Source organism: Phoenix dactylifera, chromosome 2 (genome assembly GCF_051530095.1).
Source record: "Phoenix dactylifera cultivar Ajwa chromosome 2, Ajwa_hap1_PhDact_Kaust_v1.1, whole genome shotgun sequence".
In the NCBI taxonomy this organism is placed as follows: domain Eukaryota; kingdom Viridiplantae; phylum Streptophyta; class Magnoliopsida; order Arecales; family Arecaceae; genus Phoenix; species Phoenix dactylifera.
Window position 1 is genome coordinate 29578464 of NC_143191.1, and position 7044 is coordinate 29585507.

Consider the following 7044-nt stretch of genomic DNA (forward strand, 5'->3'; position numbering starts at 1 on the left):
CATGAAATTAATTAGATTAAATTTAAAATTAATTAGGACTTAAAATAATCCTAATCTAATTAGGACTTATTAAATTTCAGCCCTAAGACAATTAGGACTTTAGAAATCCTATTCTAAATAGGATTCTAATTTAATTTGAAATCCTAATCCAATTAGAACATCATGAATCCCACTCCAAGTAGGACACATAATCAAGTCCAATTAATTAAATTTTATTAATTAAATTGCAATCCGATTGCAATTGTTTCTTCTTCTAACCACTAACTCTTAGCGGGTTATCCATTTATCAATTTAATTGATTATTTGTGATTCCTAATCACATTCAACCATCGGATCGGTCATTACCTCTAATGTGTGTGACTCCATAGGTTCTATTCTGACTGGTAGTGAGATATATTACGATCTCTATCATAATATCATTAAAAACTTCTTTCAATGGGTTGAAACAATTTCAACTCAACTCATCAGGGTTCATCGACCATCAAGATGATCCCTGTGAGTCTCACCATCCACCAGTGACACCTAGCAGTATGTAGTGGCCACCCAGCAGAATAGAATGATGAACCTCTAGGTGCAGTTATTGTATGATACAGTCCTTCTATCATGGATCCCTACAGACCGGAGGTCATGGATAACTCGTCAAACCCCATCATCTGTCATATGTCTAGATTTATACGACTTGAGTTCGATAGTGGAAAACTCTTTCTCCACTGTATATTATTGCCCTGGCCAAGGTCTTAGAACTCAGTCTGATAAATCACATAGGATCTCTCCTCATCTATCAAGGTCGATAGATTCCATGTAGGTGCATACCTACCCCTACAGTGAACTTACTGCAGCCAATCTACACTACAAGGACCCATATGGCTAGAGACTATGTGTATGTGCAGTCAAACTACAATAACCTCACTGTGAGTAGCCGAAGCACCGCAGGTCAAAGGACCAGTCATACTACTGCAACATCAAGCAAGTCACTGACGAGTGGATAGACATCCAAGTGACTTCTTGTCTTGGTCACGCTCAGTACCCTTGTTCTCTAACAAGCACCTACACTATCACTTCAGTGTCCCTACACTGTGGACTCGAGTCTCGTCCATCCAGGAGGAAAGTGATCTGTGTACTGATCAGATTGATCACCGTCCTCGTGACGATCCATTGATCAGGAGCATTTAGAAATTAATCACTAATGATACATGGCTCAAATTCTCAACTCTTGAGAATATGTATCATCATCTTATTAATTCCTTGGACGATTCATAGACACATAAATAATATGAATGAAAAGATGCCCATTTATTATTCAATAATAATAAAGTCAAGTACAAATTTATGTCCCAGAATTAATAATGTGTCAGCCAGATTGGCTTCTAGGGCATACATCTAACAAAAGCAAGCATCTCGGAGTTGGAACACTCGTTTCAATGACGCAATCAAAACGTTTGATTTCATCAAAAACGAAGAGAAACCGTGTGTTTACAAAAAGGTTAGTGGGAGTGCTGTCGTATTTCTCGTACTGTACGTGGACAACATCCTCCTGATAGGGAATGATATTTCCATGCTAACCTCGGTCAAGGTCTGGTTGTTAAAAGAGTTCTCTATGAAGGACCTTGGGAAAGCATCCTATATTTTGGGAATAAAGGTCTATAGAGATAGATCTAAAAGGATGCTTGGCCTATCACAGAAAATGTACATAGAGGAAGTGCTGAAAAGGTTTAGCATGGAAAACTCTAAAAGGGATCTCTTACCCTAAGACATGAAATTTATCTCTCCAAGAAGATGTGCCCCAACACATCTGAAGAGATTCAACGCATGAGCAAGATCCCTTATGCATCGGCAATAGGGAGCCTCATGTATGCCATGCTATATATACGACCTGATATAGCCCTAGCTGTGAGTGTCACAAGCAGATATCAGTCGAATCCAGGTGAAGAACACTGGACAGCTGTAAGGAATATTCTTAAGTACTTGAAAAGAACTAAAGATTTATTCTTGATCTTTGGAGGATCATCAGAGTTAAAGGTAGAAGGGTACACAGATTCAGACTTCATGACTGACGTCAATGATAAAAAGTCAACATCTGGATATGTATTCTTGTGCAATAGTGGTACGGTAAATTAGAAGAGTTCTAAACAACCGATCATTGCTAACCCTACTATGGAAGCTGAATACATCGCCGCATCTGAAGCTGCTAAGAAAGGCTTCTGGTTCAAGAAATTCATTACGGAATTAGATGTAATGTCTTCAGATGCCATAACACTCTACTGCGATAATAATGGCGCCATAGCTCTTGCTAAGGAGCCAAGGTCTCATCAGAAGTCCAAGCATATAGAGCGGCGCTTCCACCTCATACGCGACTATGTTGAGAAGAAGTATGTCGAGGTGCAGAGAGTAGACTCCGCGGACAACGTGGCAGAGCCGTTCACTAAGCAGCTAAGTCAACAAAAGACTGAAGCCCACCTTGAGAAGATGGGACTAGGATATATGATTGATTGGCTTTAGTGCAAGTGGGAGATTTGAGGATGATAGTGTTATTTTGATGATTAACAAGCAATTCTCTAGAGTATGCTATAAGTTAAAATTGATACTTCATTTATAAGTTCATTGCTCTCAGTACATTTGCTTAATTGGAAATATATATATGGTCTTGTTCATTTGGATGAAACTAACCTTGAGAATGCAGCAAAGTGTGGATTGAGTCGACCCATAGGTTGATTGGGTCGACCCCGGCACATCGAGGAATCATCTGGCACACTCCTGCAAAAAACAGCACAAATGAACAGTGAGTTGGGTCGACCCAAGGTAGGCATGAGTCGACACAACCTCCAAAGAACCTCAAAATGCAAAGGAAAAATGCTCTCTGGATTTACTGAGAGGGTCGACCCACACAGTGGTTGAGTCGACCCAAGCTTGAGTCGACCCAAACCCTGAGAGGGTCGACCCAAAGGCAAGACAGAAAGACAGACAGAAAATGGTTCTCTGGAATTACTGAGAGGGTCGACCCAAGAAGAAGTTGAGTCGACCCAAGTGAACTTTGAGTCGACCCAAAGAATGGTTGGGTCGACCCAAGTGAAGGAAGTTTGAAATTCATGTTTCTGTGTTCTCTGAGAGGGTCGACCCAAGGAATGTTTGAGTCGACCCAAGGCCAAGTTGGGTCGACCCAAGGACAGGTTGAGCCGACCCAAACACGGGCTGAACATAACGGCTAGTTGTGCAGAAATGCTTTTTGGACTCCCAACGGCTATAAACGGCTAGTTTCTTCAATCCAACGGTCAGAAAGGACTATTTGGAGGTTGGAGAAGTATTTAAGAGGGAGTATTCATCAGAGGAAGTAAGCTTTTGGGGAAAATACATCAAGTGCATTCAAGAGAGAACCCTAGCAAGAAAAGCTTCATCAAGAGCTTCATTCAAGAATCAAAGAAAGGGATTGAGCAGATTCAAAGAGGCATTAAGAGCTCCTTCCCCCATTCAAGAGTGAAGCTTCCTTGACCAAGAAGAGCAAAGCGACTTCAAAGCGATAATTTCTTTCTAACTCTTCTTGTTGTTCATATTGCTTTATATGCTCATCTAGGAGTTTAAATCTTTTCTTTTCATTTGTTAAACACTTTGTAAAGGTTCGTTGGTAAGCCCGCAAAACCAACAAAGGTTTTTGGTGAACCCGGAAAACCAAAGTACAAAGGTTCGTTGGTAAGCCCGCAAAACCAACAAAGGTTTTTGGTGAACCCGGAAAACCAAAGTTGTATAGGTTCGTTGGTGAGCCCGCAAAACCAACAAGGTTCTTGGTGAGCCCGGAAAACCAAGTGTATAGGTTCGTTGGTGAGCCCGTAAAACCAACAAGGTTTTTGGATTGTGAGCCCGGAAAACAATCCAACTGTAATCCGCAAGATTATAGTGAATTCCCAAGGGTACGCTTGGGGAGTGGACGTAGGTGCTAAGGAGAGCACCGAACCACTATATATTGGTGTGTTTGCATTGTGTTTGTGCTTTCATTTTCTCTTGCTTTATCTTCTCTTCTTGCATTAGATTAACTCACTTAAATAACCTAAGAGAGCATCCATTGCACTTAATTTAGAAAGTTTTAAAAGTACCAAAAATTTAGAAGAAACCAATTCACCCCCCCTCTTGGATTGTCACCTTGGGCAACAAGTGGTATCAGAGCAAGGTGCTCTAATAGTACCCATTGATCTCACAATCAAGAGTTAAAGATCATGACAATCCAAGTGGGATGTTCTATAGGAGAGGGACAATTAATTGATAGACCACCTCTATTTAATGGCACAAACTACACTTATTGGAAAGCTAGAATGAGGATATTCATTCAAGCTTCAAACTATGAATTATGGTACATCATTACTAGAGGCCCTCACTCACTCTCTCACACTACTAATGAAAAAGACTTAGCACAATTGAATGCTAATGCTATGAACATACTATATTGTGCTATCCATGAAACTGAATTTAATAAAATCTCTGCATGTTTATCTGCTAAGGAAATCTGGGATACTTTAGAAAATATTTATGACAATATTCTGTTTAGCTCACATATGCTTCAATTACATACTAACAGTGAGCCTGCAGAAAACGATGTTGAATCTCCCAATCCGGAAGAAAGAACAACAAATGAAGAATTCGGTGATGAAAACAAGGATCCATACCCAAACACCGAAAAATTCAAAAGCTTCCTAAAGACAAAGAAGAAGAGGAAGCAAGAAGAAAGTAAGAAAGAGATAAAAAGGAAGAAAGCCTTGACCAAGGAAGAGTCAAGCAAGAAAATAAAAGTTAGGAGCAACAATGATGATACTAGCTCCAAAGAAGTACAAGGGGTAACTAACTTGTGCTTTATGGCACAAGAAGATAAGGTACAATCTGAATCTACTCTTACATCAAATGATTTTCAAGAAGAATTTTCTTATGATGAATTATTAAATGCTTTTCATGAATTGTATTGTGAATGTAGAAAACTAGCTATGAAGAATAAAAATTCTAAGAAACTAAATCTAAAAATTTCAAAAGAAAGAAATTCTTTTGCTGAAATACAAGACAAACTAAATTCTGAAAATGAAAGCTTAAGGTTAAATTCAGAACAATTGATTCAGAAAAATCAGAATTTAATTAAAGAAAATCAAAACCTAAATGAAGAAATCAACCAATTAAAATCTTTTATTAACAAATTCACTGTAAGTTCAGAAAAATTAAAAACGATGTTTGAAAGCCAACATGCTGTTTTTGATAAATCAAGACTTGGCTGGATTCCTTTGCTCAATAATAAAACCCTAAAGAAAAAGGTTATCAATTTGCCAAGCAAACCATCAAATAAGATAACTTATTTCAAATATAAAAAGATTGGGCATAAAAACTTTATTTATGGTTCTAATTCGAATAAATCAAATGGTAAAGTTATTACGATTAAACAAATTTGGATTCCAAAAGGAACCATATGCACTAACCCTCAAGGACCCAAGCAAGCTTGGGTACCCAAAATGAAAAATATGAGGGTATAGATGTAGGTGTGCCAAGCTACCCATGGAACAAATGAAATTTTCATACAAATGGGTGCATTGACACATAATTAAAGATAAGTCTCATTTTATTCATTAAATTTAGTATAAGGTTTAACATTCTACTTCGTGTATTGAAATTATCTTTTTTTATGAAATTACGATACTCTCTGCATCAAAGTTTTTAAATGCCTCATATGTTAAATTTTATCTCAACGAGTTTAGCATGAAACTTTCTAGTGCTTGCATCATGATAAGAAAACAATGAATGGATATATATATAACCTTCTTCTTCAAGTTTACAAAAATCTAAATTTCCTCTCTAGTATAAACACTTGATGCTGATTTCATACCTTCATGTTAAAACTTTATTGAACATAATACTTATGAAATCTTATTTCATTATTTGTGAAGGTATGAGTATAATTTATCATAATATCACTCATTCCTTATGTGATTATTTGAAATATATTATGATTTACTCTATAAGTCGCATGTATGCATCATATGTTTCAATCATAAATGATTAATGTGTCGTGATCATAATGAAAATTCTACTAAAAAGTTTTATAACAATGATTTTTTTGTAATTCTCAAGACTATTCAAAAAATCTAAGATTAATAAATCTGATCTTTAAAGTGTCTCATTTAGTATAATCACTGTATCCTTGATTGAATGATTAATATCCTTACATAAAATTATCTCGAATTCTATTGATTAATGTTAACACGTCATGTTTAATCTGAGCATAAAAATATTCTAAAAGTATGAATATTAATTCCTTTGAACCATCTCCCATAAGTCAAATATAAAATCTTAATTAATCTAAAAGAAAATTGCCTATCTCTCTAAAACAAGATTATTTGTATTGAAAGCCGAATCATAACCAGAATTTTGATAGAAACAACTATTTAAAATAACTTGATTAAAACTTAACTGGTATATCTTATTGATAATTATTTTAAGCAAATAGAATCTAAGCTAAATTGCTTCTGAAAATAAAAAAAAAAAAAATGGTTTGACTTTGATAAATCTTCCTATTGCCTCACATGGGTGTCCTTGAACCATATTATTTAATAAAATTATCTCTTTAGTTCAAGTGACTTGTGCTTGCTTATATTTAGACAATCTCTTGAGTAAAGTGACTTAATATTCAATTATTGTCATATCTTATGTTGAGTCATCTAGCTAAAGAAATATATTGTATGAATGTTTTGTATCTTGAAGAAACTAATGACTTTCCTTCAAGAAAGAAAAAGAGTTTATTAATGATACAGGATTTATGAGCAAGAAATTTCAACTTGAAGGACACCTTGATGAAAGATACAATAAACATTCCTTTGCAAACAAAAAAAAAGGAGAGAGATTTTCTTCAGCCAAGGGTGTAAAGAATCTAAAAGGTATTTGGCTTGAAGAATGCTAAATACACTGGTAATCTAAACTCTTCTCTTGTGAGTTAGTTGAGCAAAATCAATAATCTGAAATTATATGGTAGCATGATTAAACCTTTAATTGCTGATCATCTTGATATCATGCTTCATTCTCATG

At 36.0% G+C, this 7044-nt stretch overlaps 1 long non-coding RNA gene across 1 annotated transcript; it reads left to right on the forward strand.

Annotated features, from left to right (window-relative positions):
* Positions 1-3505: 3505 nt before the first annotated feature.
* Positions 3506-3838, forward strand: LOC149768274 (uncharacterized). The gene is made up of 2 exons (XR_016399209.1): positions 3506-3642; positions 3677-3838. It is a non-coding gene; the product is annotated as an uncharacterized LOC149768274 (long non-coding RNA).
* Positions 3839-7044: the final 3206 nt, after the last annotated feature.